The 15,769-nt window shown below is 39.8% G+C and overlaps 1 protein-coding gene across 1 annotated transcript in view; it reads left to right on the top strand.

Moving 5' to 3' along the window:
- SGCG (sarcoglycan gamma) overlaps positions 1 to 15,769 on the top strand; it is a 208,701-nt gene that overhangs the window by 33,251 nt on the left and 159,681 nt on the right. Inside the window, exons 4-5 of the mRNA XM_036301222.1 lie at positions 8,646 to 8,682; positions 11,244 to 11,349. The gene's annotated coding sequence lies outside the window, so the exon portion shown is untranslated. The remainder of the gene's footprint in view (positions 1 to 8,645; positions 8,683 to 11,243; positions 11,350 to 15,769) is intronic.

Genomic DNA, 15,769 nt, shown 5'->3' with positions numbered 1-15,769 from the left:
GATATAAGCCAAACTGATAAAGACAAATATCACATGATCTCACTTATTTGTGGAATGTAATGAACAAAATGAATTGACCAACAAAGTAAGACCTGAAGAATGGAGGCATGGAAGAAACTGACATACCTCAACATGGGGTTGGGAAGGTCGGATGAGTAGAGATAAACTAGAGAACTTATATGCATAGCCCATGAACATGGGGAATAGGGTAATGAAGACCTGGGGGGTGGGGAGGGGTAAGGAAGAGGGATTAAAATAGGGTGAAAATGGGAGATATTTGTAATACTATCAACAAGAAAAAATATATTTAATAATGAAAAAAATCAACAAGCAAAACAAAACAATCAAATAAACCAAAAAACTGAAGGAGAAATAAAGAGCTTCTCAGAAAAGAGAAAGCTAAAGGACTTTGTTACTACTAAACAAGTGTTATGAGAAATGTTAAAGGGCCTGCTGGAAGAAGAAGAAGAAGGAGAAGAAGTAGTAGTAGAAGAAAAGTAGAAGGAGAAGGAGGGGAAGAAGGATAGAAACCACATGATCATATCAATAGATGCAGAAAAAGCATTTGATAAAATCCAGAACTCATTTGTAATAAAAACTCATAGCAAAGTGAAAATAGAGGAAACATAGGTCAATATAACAAGGCCATATATTACAAAATCATACGCAATGGGCAAAAACTAAAACTATTTCCCTAAAGATCCAGAACAAGATAGGATGTCTGTTTTTACCCCTCTTACTCAACATAATACTGGAAGTCCTAGATACAGAAATCAGACAAGAAAAAGAAATAAAAGATATCCAAATTGGAAAGGAGAAAGTCAAGCTGTCATTATTCACAGATGATGATTGATATTGTACCCAGAAAATCCTAAAGACTTGACGCAAAAGCTACTAGACATAATAAATGAATTCAATAAAGTAGCAGGATACAAAATTAATATTCAGAAATCAGTGACAGTTCTATACACCAATAATGAACTATTAGAAACAGAAACTAAGAAAAACAATCCCATTTATTATTACAACAACAATGAAAAATAAGGTACCTTGGAGGAAATTTAGCCAAGAACATAAAAGACCTGTACTTGGAAACCTATAGGACACTGAAGAAAGAATTTGAGGAAGATAAAAATAAGTGGAAGCATACACCGGGTTTATGGATTGGAAGAATTAACATACTTCCCAAACCAATCAACACAATTCTTATTAAAATATCAATGGCATATTTCTCAGATCTAGAACAAATATTCCAAAAATTTATGTGGAACCATAAAAGACTCTGAATAGCCTCAGCAATCTTGAGAAAGAGAAACAAAGTTGGAGGTATCACAATACCTGATATCAAACTATAGTAACAGGCAATAGAAATCAAAACAGCCTTGTAGTGGCATAAGAACAGAAATATAGATTAATGGACAGAACAGAAAATCCCAAAGTCAACCCACACCTTTATATAATCAATTAATATTTTATAAAGGAGACAAGAGCATACAATGTGTTAAAGAGAGTCTCTTCAATAAATGGTGTTGGGAAAATTGGACTGGTATGTACAAAAAAGTGAAACTAGACCACCAACTTATACCATACCCATGAATAAACTTACAGTGAATAAAAGACTTAAATATAAGTCACAAAACCATAAAAATCCTAAAAGGAATTATAGGCAGTAAAATCTCAGACATTTCTTCTAGCAAGATATTTTTTAAAATCCTTATCCCAAAATATGTTTTTATTGATTTTAGAGGAAGTGGAAGGGAAAAGAACAGAGAGAGAGAGAGAGAAACATCCATTAGTTGCCTCCCCAGGGATTCAGTCTGGAACATGGGTGTGTGCCCGAGAATTTAACCTGTGACCTTTTGGTGCATGGGGCAATGTTCAACAAACTGAGCCACTCTGGCCAGGGTTCTCCTACCTATATTTTTTGCTAATATGTCTCCTAGGGCAAGGAAATAAAGGAGAAAATAATCAGATGGGGCTACATCAAACTAAAAAGCTTCTGCAAAGCAAAGAAACCATCAACAAAATGAAAAGGGAACCTAATGTATGGGAGAACATATTTGCCAATGGTACATCTGATAAGGGATTCATTTCCAAAATATACAAAGAATTTATACAACTCAACACCAAGAACACAATCCAGTTCCCGATCAGGGCACATACCTGAGTTGCGGGCTCAATCCCCAGTGTGGGGAATGTAGGAGGCAGCTGATTGATGATTTTCTCTAATCATTGATGTTTCTCTCTATTTATCTCTCTCTCTCTCTCTCTCTCTCTCTCTCTCTCTCTCTCTCTCTCTTCCTCCTCCTTCTCCTCCTCCTCTCTGAAAACAATAAAAATATATTTTTAAAAGGACAATACCACTTACATTAGGACTTCCCAAATGAAATACTTAGGTATAAATGTAACAAAATATGATCGAGATCTATATAAAATAAACTACAAAGTTCTGATGAAAAGAAATCAAAGAGTAACTAAGTAAATGGAAACACAGTCCATGTTTGTGGATAAGAAGAGTCAATATTGTCAAGATGTAATTTCCTCATGATTAGATTTATAGATTCAATATAATCCCAATCAATTCCTAGCATATTATTTTGTAGGTACCAATAAACTGATTCTAAAGTTTATACGGAGAGGCAAAGACCCAGAATGGCCAATACAGTATTGAAGGAGAACAAAGTACAGACACTACCCAACTTTAAGAGTAAATATAAGGTTACAATAATCAAGACAGTGTGGTATTGGTTAAAGAATAGACAAATAGATCAATTGAAAAGAATAAGGAGACTAGAAATATACCCACACAGATATAGAAAACTTATCTTTGATCAAGTATCAAAGTCAATTTAATGGAGAAAAGATTGTCTTTTCAATAAATGGTGCTGGAACAATGACATCCACATTCCAAATAAATAAATCTAGAGACAGGCCTATATCTTTCAGAAAAAAATACCTCAAAAGGAATCACATACCTAAATATGAAACAGAAAACTATAAAACTAGGCAATAACAAAGAAGAAAATCTACATGACTTTGGGTTTGGTGATGAATTTTTAGATATAACACTGAGAGCATGATTCATGAAAAAAATAATTGAGAAGTTCTGGTTAAGATGGCAGAATAGGTAAATGTGGTACTTGAAACTTCCTACAACCACATCAAAATGAAAAATAAACTACAGAACAACCATCATTCAGAACATCCTGAAATCTAGTTGAACAGAGGTGCTACAACTAAGGATATATAGAGCCACACTGAGACCTATAGGAGGGACTGAGATGGGTAGGAGGGGCGGAGACAAGAAATGCACTGGTCCCATACCCATGTGTGGCAGATAACAATCAGGAGGGATATCTCAGCTGTGGAAATCCCCCCTGAGGAGCGAGAGGGTCCTAGCCCCACACTAGGCCCAAGCCCTGGTTTTCAGTGTCAGGAAGAGACGTTTCCTTAACTTACAGCTATAAAAACCAGCATGGTTTTATGGCTGAATGAGTTGGAAGGCTGGCAGAGTGTTAAAGAACCTATGCCTGGATTTACTTGGACTCATTCCCCCTCAACTCTAGCATTGGGGCAGCAGATTGAAAGAGATGCACAGGGAGAAACTGAGTGGTCTGGCATGAGGGCAAGAGCTGAGTGACCAGTTTCTACAAGTCAGAAGTGTTGGCAGAAGTCATTGCTCCTTTGCTGAGCTCTTCCTGCAAAGAGCCAGCAAGTGGGTACTATATCTGATTCTCCATCAAACTGCCCAACACCATTCACCCTGCCCTGGTGATTCCCTGAGACTTCACCCAATCTTCAGGTCCACCCAAGCCACTTCCATTGGCTTTTCCATACAAACTAGTGGCCTGGTGCATGAAATTCATGCACGGGGGAGGGGGGGTGTTCCTCAGCCCGGCCTGCACCCTCTCCAATCTGGGACCCCTGGAAGGATATCCTACTGCTGGTTTACAGGGATCAGGCCTAAATTGGCAGTTGGACATCCCTCTCACAATCTGGGACTCCTGGCTCCTAACCGCTCACCTGCCTGCCTGCTTGCCCCTAACCACTCTGCATGCTGGCCTGCTCACCCCCAACTGCCTCCCCTGCCAGCCTGCTCACCCCCAACTACCCCCCTGCTGGCCTTCTTGCCCCCACCATCCCTCCCCACTGGCCTGCTCTCCCCCAACTGCCCCCTGCTGGCCTGCTCACTCCAAACTGCCCCCCTGCTGTCCTGATCACCTCCAACTGACTCCCACTGATGGCCTGCTTGCCCCCAACTGGCTCCCCTGCTGGTCTGCTTACCCCCAATGGCCCTTCTCCCAACCAGCCTGATCACCCACAACTGCCCTCCCCTTTTGGCCTCTAACCACCTCTACCTTGGCCCCACCACCATGGCTTTGTCCAGAAGAACATCCGGAAGGTCTCCCAGTCTAATTAGCATATTACCCTCTTATTAGTATAGAAGATAGAGGCCTGGTTCACGGGTGGGGGCCGGCTGGTTTGGCCTGAAAGGTGTCCCGGATCAGGGTTGGGGTTCCCTTGGGGCATGGGGTGGCCTTGGCAAGGGGCCTGTGGTGGTTTGCAGGCTGGCCACACCCCCTTCAGGGTGGGGGTCCTCACTGGGGTGCCTGGCCAGCCTGGGTGAGGGGCTGATGGCTGTTTGCAGGCTGGCCACAGCCCCTTCAGGGTGGGGGTCCCCGCTGGGGTGCCTTGCCAGCCTGGGTGAAGGGCTAATGGCTGTTTGCAGGCTGGCTATGGCTCCCGGTGACCCAAGCTCCCAGCCCCTCCTTTCTGTCTTTTTTTTTTTTTTTTCAGCTCCTCCTTGAGCAGAGGGAAGCAGGTATCTGGGATTTATTTATCTTCTATAATTGAAACTTTGTAGTCTTGAGCAGAGGCCAGGGCTGGCCAGGGCGGGTGGGAAGCTTGGCTTCCTCAATCTCCAGGGGCAACCCAAGCCTCCTGCTTGCTCCAGCTCCATGGCCACTGCCATCTTAGTTGGGTTAATTTGCATACTCACTCCTGATTGGCTGGTGGGTATGGCTTGTGGGCATAATGGAGTGATGGTTAATTTGCATTTTTCTCTTTTATTAGATAGAATGGCCTGTCTTGGCTTAGGCTGCAGACTTTTCTAAAATCTCTCAAGCAAGCTGCATCTGGCCTTGGCCTGCCATATCCCTCTCAACAAATAGCCACAGACCAGGCACAAGTTGCAGCATGCTTTGAGTAACAGCTTGGCCACTCCAGGGCTCTTACAAGCCCAGCACAAGTAGCCATGATCTGCAGGTGGCTTTCTAACTCATGCTGGGTAGTCCCAAGCAGGGAGCAGTTGGCAGCTGAACTTGGCCTGCAACTCCTAGGAGGCAATAGAGCCAGTGCACCCAGTGGATAACTTCAGGCCACACAAAGGAACCACCCAAACACCTCCTCAATCAGCACACTCAAGAAGCAGACTCAGCAGGCACCAAAGCCCTACTAAGTAAGTCCTGCTCCATGGAATAGGACCCTACACAGATGATCCTCCATGGTGATTGCTGCCATTCCTCACAACCCATCAGTCTGATGTAAGTCCCTGAGGTTCCAAAAGCAGCTGAGGTTCAACTACAGCAGGAGGGTGTACATAGCCTACATGGGGGGTGCACCTGGAGTGCCCAGCTTGGATGATCAGGGAGGCTCTGCTAATGGGCCTTATAGAAGACAATTAGGCTGCTCTACCAAGACTAGGAGATGTAGTGGTTCTACTTAACACAAAGAAACAAACACGGGAGACAGCCAAAATGAGGAGACAAAAAAATATGCCTCAAATGTAAAAATAGAACAAAACATCAGAAAAAGAACTAAACAAAATGGAGACAAGCATTTTACCAGATGCAGAATTCAAAACAGTGGTCTTAATGGTGCTCATTGAACTTAGCGGAAGAGTAGAGGAAATTAGTGAGAACTATAACAAAGAGATAGGTGCTATCCAAGCTGGTGGTGAAGTAGGTGGAAGCTACATCCACCTCCTCCCAGGACCAAACTGGAGTTATAACTAGAATATAGACCAATCAACCTGAATAACCTACTGCAGACTAACTGAACAGAAGTCTTAAAACCAACAATTTATAAAAAAAAAAAAAAAAAAAAGCTACATAGAGACTGGGAGGAAGGGCAGAGACACAAACTGGTAGCTGAGATTCAAAAGGGATATCTGAACTTCAAAGGTTCCCATATGAAGCATGGGATCTAAACCCCACACTGGGCTCCACAGTCCAGAACACCAGAGCTGGGAAGAGATGCCCATATAACATCTGGCTGCGAAAGTCAGCATGGACTCTGTCTTCCAGAGAGATATGAGAGTCTGCTAGAAGTACAGGCACAGACTGAGTTGTGTGGCTCTGAGGCAGGGGCCACTCTTCCCACTTTCCCCCAAGCCTGATAAGGACCTTCCCTTGGAAAAGATCCACTAGCCCCACCCTCCAAACCCCAGTGACTCACCTGCTGAAATTGGGCTCCAGGTAGAATCTAAGACAGACTAAATTGTGTGGCTCTAAAACAGGGTCATATTTCTCTCACATACGAAACTGGTGTAAAGCCCTCTTCACATAGCCAACTCTTGGTTTGTTTGGGCCTGATAAACTCTGCTAGCCTCATGCTAATGATACCCTGAGACCCTGTCCCACCAAAAGGGTCTGCAGGCACCTGACAGGTAATAGCTAGACTTGGTATAACAGGGATTGTGCTGAGTGGCCTCAGATTTAGCATTAGCATCAAATGTACTGCGCCAACATGGCCAGGTTCAGTGAGCCTGAGGAGGGGTGGTGAAGGATTAAAGAAGAAAGACAAGAGAATACAGCTGGGGTTAGGTCAGATCACTGTGCAGGAAACAGTGACCCACCCTGCAAGCCAAAGCTTTATTTTATAGTCAGAGCACACAAAGCAAAACAAGGGAAGTGGTCAACATGTTTACAATGCTCTTATGAATTTCACCTTGTTTTGGCAGCACTTGCTGCACCGCTCACAGCCCATTAGCTACCTAGAAAGGAACTAGGGAGGTCTATAATGTGAAGCTAAATTATGCTAGGAGGGCTCTGCCCTCCGAGCTGGGATTTGTTTGTGGCTTTGCCACAGGTCAGTCCAAGGCTTGACTCTATAGCCGCTCCCTACAACCAAATTTGAACATGTATCAATCTGATGAACACCACTCACTGAGACCCTTCCTCATGCAACTCAAGTACTACCAGAGGCTCTTCCAGTGATTGAACCTAACAGGCAGCTGGCAGACAGAGGCAGATGGAGGCATATCTTTGTGTGCCTTGGGACTTTTGCAGGTAGAATCTGGCCTTGATGTGCAGCTTGGCTCTTGTGCACACACAGACCTAGCCAAGGTAGCCACAAACTGTGGATTGCTTTGTAGTTTCAAACATATTGCTCAGAGCCAGTCAGAGGCAGCATGTGAAATTGATCTGTACCAGAGTCTCTTCCTAGAGGGCACCCTACCAAGATTGGGAGACAGTAAAGCTATCTATCACATAGAAACAAACACAGAGTTTGCCAGAATGGGATGCAAAGAAATAGCCCCAAATGAAAGAACAGGAGAAACCTTTAGAAAAAAATGAAAAAAAATTACTAAATAAAACAGAGGCAAGCAATTTAGCAGATAGAGAGTTAAAAAAAGTAGTTATAAGGGCATTCAAGGAACTTATGAGAACTTCAAAAAAAGATAGCAAATATGAAAGAGAACATAGAAACCATAAGAAAGAACCAGTTGGAAATGAAGAATACACTAGAAGGAATACAGGTAATGTTGAATGAAGCTGAAACTCAATCAGCAATTTGGAAGACAAAGTAGCAGAAAACACCCAATCAGAGCAGCAAAAAGAGAAAAGAAATTTTAAAAATGAGGATAGCTTAAGGGACCTATGGGACAGCATGAAGATCAACAACATCTGCATGATAGGTGTACTAGAAAAAGAAGAGAATGAAATTGAGAACTTATTTGAAGAAATAAGGACCAAAAATTTCCCTAGTCTTGTGAAGGAAAAGAGCACACAAGTCCAGAAAGAGCAGAGTCCCAAAGAAGATGAAGCAAAAGATGCTCACACCAAAACACATCAAAATTAAAATGACAAAGGTTAAAGATAGAGAGAAACTTGGGCTTTCCAGATGGCAGCAGATTAAGAGGAAGCTACACTGACATTCTCTCAGGACCAAACTGGAATTAGAACTAAAATATAAAAAAATCATTCTGAATAACCAACCTTAGACTAGCTGGAGATAATACTTATAACCAAGGACAGTAAGAGGAGGCCACATCAAGCCTGTGGGAAGTGAGGAGGTGTGAGAGGGCTGGCCGTGTTCCCACAAGCAGTGGTTGAAGTTCTGGAGGGATATCTCAGCTGTGGGGGGGTTGGCCCTGAGAAGTCTGTGTTCTAAACCCCAAGGTGGGCTCCCCTCAAACACATAAAAATCTGACAGTGACATGTGAATAGACTTTTAAAAGTTACATAGTTCTCCAGCTGTGGCCAGTATGGCTCAGTTGGTTGGAGTGTTATTCTGTACACTGATAGGTGGTGGGTTCGATTCCAGGTCAGGGCACATACAGCAGGCAACTGATCAATGTTTATTTCTCACATTGATGTTTCTTTCTCTCTCCTTCTCTCTCTCTCTCTCTCTCTCAAAAAAAGAAAAAGTCAATGAAAACATTGGTGAGATTGTTAAAAGGTGAGATTTTTAAAAAGGTGAGATTTTTAAAAAGTTACATAGTTCTCCAGTGAAAAAGATGGGAGGTAACACTAGTCAGAGATATGGCGGAACACCCAAAGGCAGTGTGAATTTTGTGGTTTCGTATGGGACCCAAAAGGCAAGGGACAGTAGAGATGGACAGGGAGCACTCATAAAGATATATGTGTCCTCTCAGGTACCGGGTACCATATCCTGAAGGCTCACTGAGGACTTTAAGCAGGGAAATGATATGGACAGAATTATCTGTTCTTGGCATTTCTCTGGCCATCCTCAGTATATAATATGGAATGCTTGGAAGCAGGGAAAGAGCTACCAGCTAAAGTAACAGGCTTGGCCTGAAGGCCCCTAGTCAAACAGGACTCAAGGTGGAGAAAGCAGGCCCAGCACGTGATACTGGGAGCTTTGTGACTGGATGTCTTATGAGTGAGGGAGGTTCCCAAATCTGTCTCTGTGACTTTGTGGAGGATGGAGCCATAAACCAAGAAAGGAAGGATGGATAAAAGAGCAGGTTTGTGGAGTTGATTAGTTTAGTTTGTGAGGAAGGTATGATGTGGTTTGGGAGGACTTAGTCATAGGAGCTTACAACTGCAGTTAGTGTATAAAGTCATAGGAATTATTAAAAATGGAACTACTATACTTTCATCAGATTCAACAGGGCCTTAACATGGTCTAGTACATTTTATTTGACTAATATTTTTACAAAGCAGACCTCAAAACATTGAAAAAATTCATTGCTATAAACTAAATTTACTGATTGATCCCTCATTATTTCACCTGTATATATGTGATATTTCAACAAGAACACTGAGTTCAAATTTTTAAAATTTGACTTTTCAGACACGTACTCATAAAAAATAGTCTCATATAATCATTGTTAAATAGATTTTAAAAGAATTGATAGCTGTGCTATAATTTGTCTAATTGAATTGCCATGATAGTAATGCTCAGAGAATTTGTGAAATATTTTTAACATCATATAAATATACTAGAAGCCCAGTGCACAAAAATTTGTGCACTTGAGGGGGTCCCTCAGCCCAGCCTGTGCCCTCTCACAGTCTGGGAGTGCTCAGGGGATGTCCAACTGACAGCTTAGGGGAGCAGAGCGGGCCTAAGCCATAGTCTGTCTTCCCTTTGTGTGGGAGCTGACCAGCATGACAATCGATATGGATGGCATGGGCAGTGAGTGGCCGGTCCCGCCCCCAGTTGTGCCAGGGCCACTGGTGGCCTCCCTCTGCGGGGGGGGGGGGGGGGGCAACCACAGCAGGCCTATATGGGGATGGTGCTGGGTGGCCCTGCCCCAAATCGCCCCACCGCTGCTGCCGCCCATGGCCTCCCTCTGCAGGAGGCGAACAGGTGGGCAATCAGGGAACGGTGTAAGCCCCTATCGCCCCGCCACCACTGGTTGCTCCTGTCCCCCCACCCAATCACCATCCCCTCCCTCTACCCACTGGCATGCACTTTGGCTGGCCTTGTGACAGCTGCTTGTCCGCCCCACCCCCCACTCACTGGTTGTTCCGCCATTTGGTTGATTTGCATATTACACTTTTATTATATAGGATGTCTGATTAGTTGAAACTGTACCAGTTTTCAAAGCCTGGAGGTATTGTGTAAGAAGCATCAAAATTCAAAAAGAATTGGAATATGAAGAAATAAAACAAGAGAAAATGTCTCCTGAGGATAAAATAAAATAAAATAAAAATTAAGCATATGGAATATCATTACATTGTTTCTCATATTCAAGGTTTAGTACTAAAATACTAATTTCAAATCTATAATTTAGTTTGTGTTTAAGCCAATCTGCTAACCAGGATATATATAAGTGATACAAAATAAAAGATTAAGATTATTTAAAAATTTAGTATCCTATGTTCTTCAAGAACACTTTATAAAAATTGAATAATTTAATAAAGGTAAGATACTAAGATCACATTGTTACATTCACATAATTTGTTAGACATAATACAAATGTAGTTTACTAGAAAAGGACACATAATTTTAATAGTTTGTTTATCTTCTATTTATTATTATCATTATTGAAGGTTTTCTCCTCAAATATGAGAGTTTTTCACTTAAAAAGAGGCTTAAAGAAAGTAATTTTTAAAGAGTGACTTGATACACAGCTCAATTGGATGACAACAGTATACATTTAATACTAATAAAGTTGTAAGTTCTAAATGTTGCATGTTAATTTGAAGTGATTTTTCAGGAGATTTTGTCAACATTAGATTCCATTGGAAACTATCTCAGAAGCTTTTTGCTATTCATTTGAGATAAAGTTTATTTTAGAAAGTTGTCTAATATTATTATGATTCAGGGTTTAAATGTTGGTTTTGTAAGATTGTGTGTGTGTGTGTGTGTGTGTGTGTGTGTGTGTGTGTGTGTTTGGCATACTTAGAGCTGTGTCCTGGAATTGGTGCCCAAACAATGTTAAGCTGGTATGAGCTGTTTATGTCACTGAGTAAAATTAGATACACGCCTGCTGCTAGTAGGAGGAGATGAAACATGAGACAGGCCAAACACTTGAGAGCCTTTTCTTTCAGACATAATTGGTGAAGCCTGAATCGTTCACTCTCCTCCTGCAACTGATGGAAACGTTTGAAACATTCTGTCTCTGGTAGAACTTGAACTGGTTGCAAGCAATTTAAGGTAAGCAATCATTTTTTACTTGTATTTTATATAATTACAGTGTACAATTAAAAATCAAATAGAGGCAAGACTTCTTGGTTTTTTTCCTCAAAAGGTGACATAATAATGAATAAATTAAATTTAAAATGTTGATTAAGTTCATTTCAAACGATTATTAAATATCAACAAGGTGTGGTTAACTTCTATTTAATATCATTTGTTATTGTGATTCCTAATATGCTATGTATTTTAGTATAATTTATATTCCTAATATTTTAATTTGTAGAATACCATGATAGCATATTTATATATTATCAAGCATTAAATTGTATACTGTGGTTAATCTAGATAAGATATTGTCTTTAAGATCACCTATTTTTAATTCTACTCTTAAATTTGTTGGTGAAATTACATTGGCTTTACATTTTGTCTATAGTTTTGTTACAGACATTAAAAACAGACTAATATTAATGAGGACAAAAGTCATTTGATAAATTGGAATTAAGCAAAACACCAACTTCAGCTTCCTAACTATTCTTGGAATGAAAGAAGGAGGATGATTTCTCCCCCAAATCTGGAAATAAATAAATTGTTTTTCATAATATATATCTCAAAAAAGTAAATGTAAGTAAGGTAAAATATAAACTTGTGCTATGCTGTGGCTTACTAAAGTTGTCAGTTCTTTCTTTGTGTTCCCTAAGTTAATATGGGGCAATCCAAAAACAAGTTTTTAAAGGAAGATATACAGAAAGATAATAAGGGAAACGATAACTCAACTGACTGAAAAATTTGTCAGCAGGATGAGTAACTTACTAGTACAAAATGAACTATAAAATGCACTATGTTTACCTTTTGCTTATTTTCTTGGTAACATTTTGTGGAGATAGGTACAAAAAGGCACACTTAGGAAGTTTCAAAACTAATGGCTCAAGTTGGTGTTGGTTTTATAGGTTCTAGAATTTATCTAAGGTTTTCTTTTAAACTCAAATGAAAACATTTCCAAAAGATGTTGACTAAGCTTGCAGTTGAAATGCTGAAATTAATATTGCTCCATATTGTCCTTTTAAAAAATATACTTTCTATTTATTAAATTAAATTTGTTATATAATATATGAAAATCAAATAATAATGGAAAATTATGATTTGGTTTAATCTTGCATACTTTGTAGGACCTGTGGTTCTCCTCTGCTCCCTGTTCTACTTGGCTCATTGCAGCCCCTTGCTGCTTCTCAACTGAGTCCACCATTGCTGTGGCTTCCTAGTAAGACGGAAAAAACTACAGTCTTGAGTATGATTCTACTACTTTTTCATTCCTTCAGAGCCTGCCTCTGTCCTCAGAACCTGCTTTTATGTTTCTGTCTATCCTTCCTTCTCCTCTTCTTTTTAGCCTGGTCAGCACTTGTCTAGCTTTATCATTCTCTGGACCAACCACAGGGACTGATAATTCTATGATGTTTTCATGAGTATTGAAGAATTCCTCACCCACTGTATTTACCATTTCAGACTCAAACTTCATTTTTAATTTTACACGTTATTATGCTATAGATAACTTTATGGGAAAATTGATATAGGAGTATTTAGTAAATTTAATAATTTGCAAATATATCAAAATTTCTCTCAAACTCTCAGCATAACTTCAATATATCTGTTGTGCAGTGTACTGCTGATAAGAAATGAGACCAGAGATTTCAAGGAGGTCTCTCTTATGCTCAAAGGGATTTGTGCATCAGCCTAAAGCAGTGGGGATCCATTTGAGTATTTACAACAGAAAAATAGCAGGAACGTATTTTTTGGAAAGTCACTCAGGTTACCAAGGAGAGTGGATTAGGAGCATCAGAGGAGGGAGACAGGAAGAGTTGTAAAAAGTAAAAAAATTGCCTCAGCTGAGGATTGGGAAATGGAACACAAGAGAGAACTAGGAGGAAGTCATCGCCATGAAGATGGGCACCTTAAAACCTAACCTCACCTTTGTGACTTTTAACTCTATCGTAAACATTCTCAATTAATTTTACTTGCGAAACATCTGAAAAGCATGAAGAGGACGTGATTACAACTTTAGGCTGTGGAGTCAGACTGCCACTTTCTAGCTGTATGACTTTGTGTGAATTAATTGCTCTCTGTCTCAGTTTCCTCATTTGTAAAAAGGAGGATAATGACAGTATCTACCTCCTAAGGTTATTATGAGTGTCAAATTCAGTTCATATAAACATTTAGGAAGTGTCTGACTTCTTGGTAAACAGCAGCTCCCCCTCCTCCTCTTCCTTTTCCTTCTCCTCATCATAACCACCATTATCACCACCATCATCATCAACAGCAAGGCAACATATAACCTTTTATTCCCATTCTCACTAATAGGGAGGTCAGAAAAGAACCTCAGAATGGTGAGTGGTCAGGATTTGCAACCTGTTTCTCCAGACCCCCTAAGAAAGCACATGGGCCCTATCTAGGCAGGAGATTCTAGGATGAGGCTATTTCTGCTCCAGCAGAGAACATTCTCCACATACTAATATGTGATGGCTGCTGAGGAGGAAAATGTGCATTCCAGAATACAAATAGAAAACCTTCCCTGACATTCTCGCCAACTGACTGAAAGAAAATCCTTAATGGTATTTATGAAGAAGAAAAAAATCAAATGACTGTTAAAGTTTCCTAAACATGTTAGATCTTAATGAAAAATTTATGTAAAATATTCTAAGGTGTTAATCTCAGTAAAACATAAAATTGTGCTGTCCCCTTATTGGAATGATTTGAGTGGGTTTTCCTCACAACATTTGCAAATCACTTTAAATCATCACATTCTGATCCTGACTACAAGAATAGAAGTGAAACATGGTGCTGAAGTCCTCTGAAACTTTTAAAAAACTGTCAAAGCAATCAGAAAATTGCATATACACTGCATTTGATAAGAAAACTAATTATGTATACTTCAAGAATTTCTTTTTGCTTTAAATCTTTCATATAGAGACTTGCAACTAAAAAAGAAGCTTAGCTTGGTTGATAAATGTAAACAACTTTTTTCTTAAAATTTGCTTTTAATTTTGTGTGAGTATTTTTCATAGTTAGGATTTAGTTTAATATTGTTTTTAGGGACTGGGAAAATTGAGGTTTTGAGGGAAGGAAAGGGAGATTATAGTTGGTTTGACTGAAAATTTCAGCTTTAGTTATAAAACTCCAGAGACTTAATAAGCTAGATGGCAGGCCTTTTGTGACTTGCACCAATATGGAACCAAACCACCCTGAAACCACACTTGTTTTATTTTCCTCCCCTGTAGGTTGGTCATAGGGACACCCCTCTATGGCCAGAGGATGAGATAGGGGAGAGGTGTCAGAGAATTAGTGGTGGGTGACAAGGAACTATGAGTCATCTCAATATGCATATTTTTATTGTTGACAGTATTACAAATATCCCTCATTTTCCTCCCCTTTGCCTTCCTCCACCAGCCCCCACCACCCCCCAGGCCTTCACCACATTATTGTTTGTATTGCTATGCATATATGTTCTTTGGTTAATCTCTTCCCTTCCAACCCAACCCTCTTCCATCTGAGGCCTTTTAGTCATTTTTTTGTATCCATGCTTCTGTTTCTTTTTTGTTCATCAGTTTATTTTATTCATTAGATTCCACAAAATAAGTGAGATCATGTGATATTGTTCTTTCTCTGCTCAGCTTATTTTGCTTAGCATAACAATCTTCAGGTCTATCCATGCTGTTGCAAGGGATAAGAGATCCTTCTTTTTTATAGCTGCATAATATTCCATTGTGTAAATATACCATAGCATTTTAAAAAATCTTTATTGTTGAGAGTATTAAAGATGTAACCCCTTTTCCCTCCATTGCTCCACTCTATCCAGATTCCACCCTGCCCAGGACTTCATCATCCTATTGTCTGTGTCCATGGGTTATGCATATAAGATCTTTGGCTAATCTCATCCTGCCCTCTTCCCCCTTACCTCTAAGATTCTTCAGTCTGTTTCATGTTTCCATGCCCCTAGTTCTATTTTATTCTTAAGTTTATCATGTTCATTAGATTACTTGTTCATTTATTTTGATTTTTAGATTGAGTTGTTGATAGATATGTATTTATGGCCATTTTATTATTTATATCTTTTGTTCCCCCTTCTTTTTAAAGAAGACCACTTAACATTTCATGTAATACTGATTTAGTGGTGATGAACTCCTTTACTTTTTCTTGTCTGGGAAGCACTTTATCTGACCTTTAATTCTAAATTATAGCTTTGCTAGGTAGAGTAATTTTGGTTGTAGGTCCTTGCTTTTCATCACTTCGAATATTTCTTGCCAATCCCTTCTAGCCTTCAGAGTTCCCTTGTAGGTAACTAACTGCTTTTAAGATTCTCTCTTTGTCTTTAACCTTTAGCATTTTTTTTTGTTTGTTTGTTTTTAATTTTTTTTAATTAAATCTTTATTGTTCAGATTATTACATT

The sequence above is a fragment of the Myotis myotis genome, unplaced genomic scaffold (genome assembly GCF_014108235.1).
Source record: "Myotis myotis isolate mMyoMyo1 unplaced genomic scaffold, mMyoMyo1.p scaffold_m19_p_3, whole genome shotgun sequence".
Taxonomy (NCBI): domain Eukaryota; kingdom Metazoa; phylum Chordata; class Mammalia; order Chiroptera; family Vespertilionidae; genus Myotis; species Myotis myotis.
Note: the sequence above shows the minus strand (reverse complement) of the source record. Positions and strands in the feature narration are given on the sequence as shown.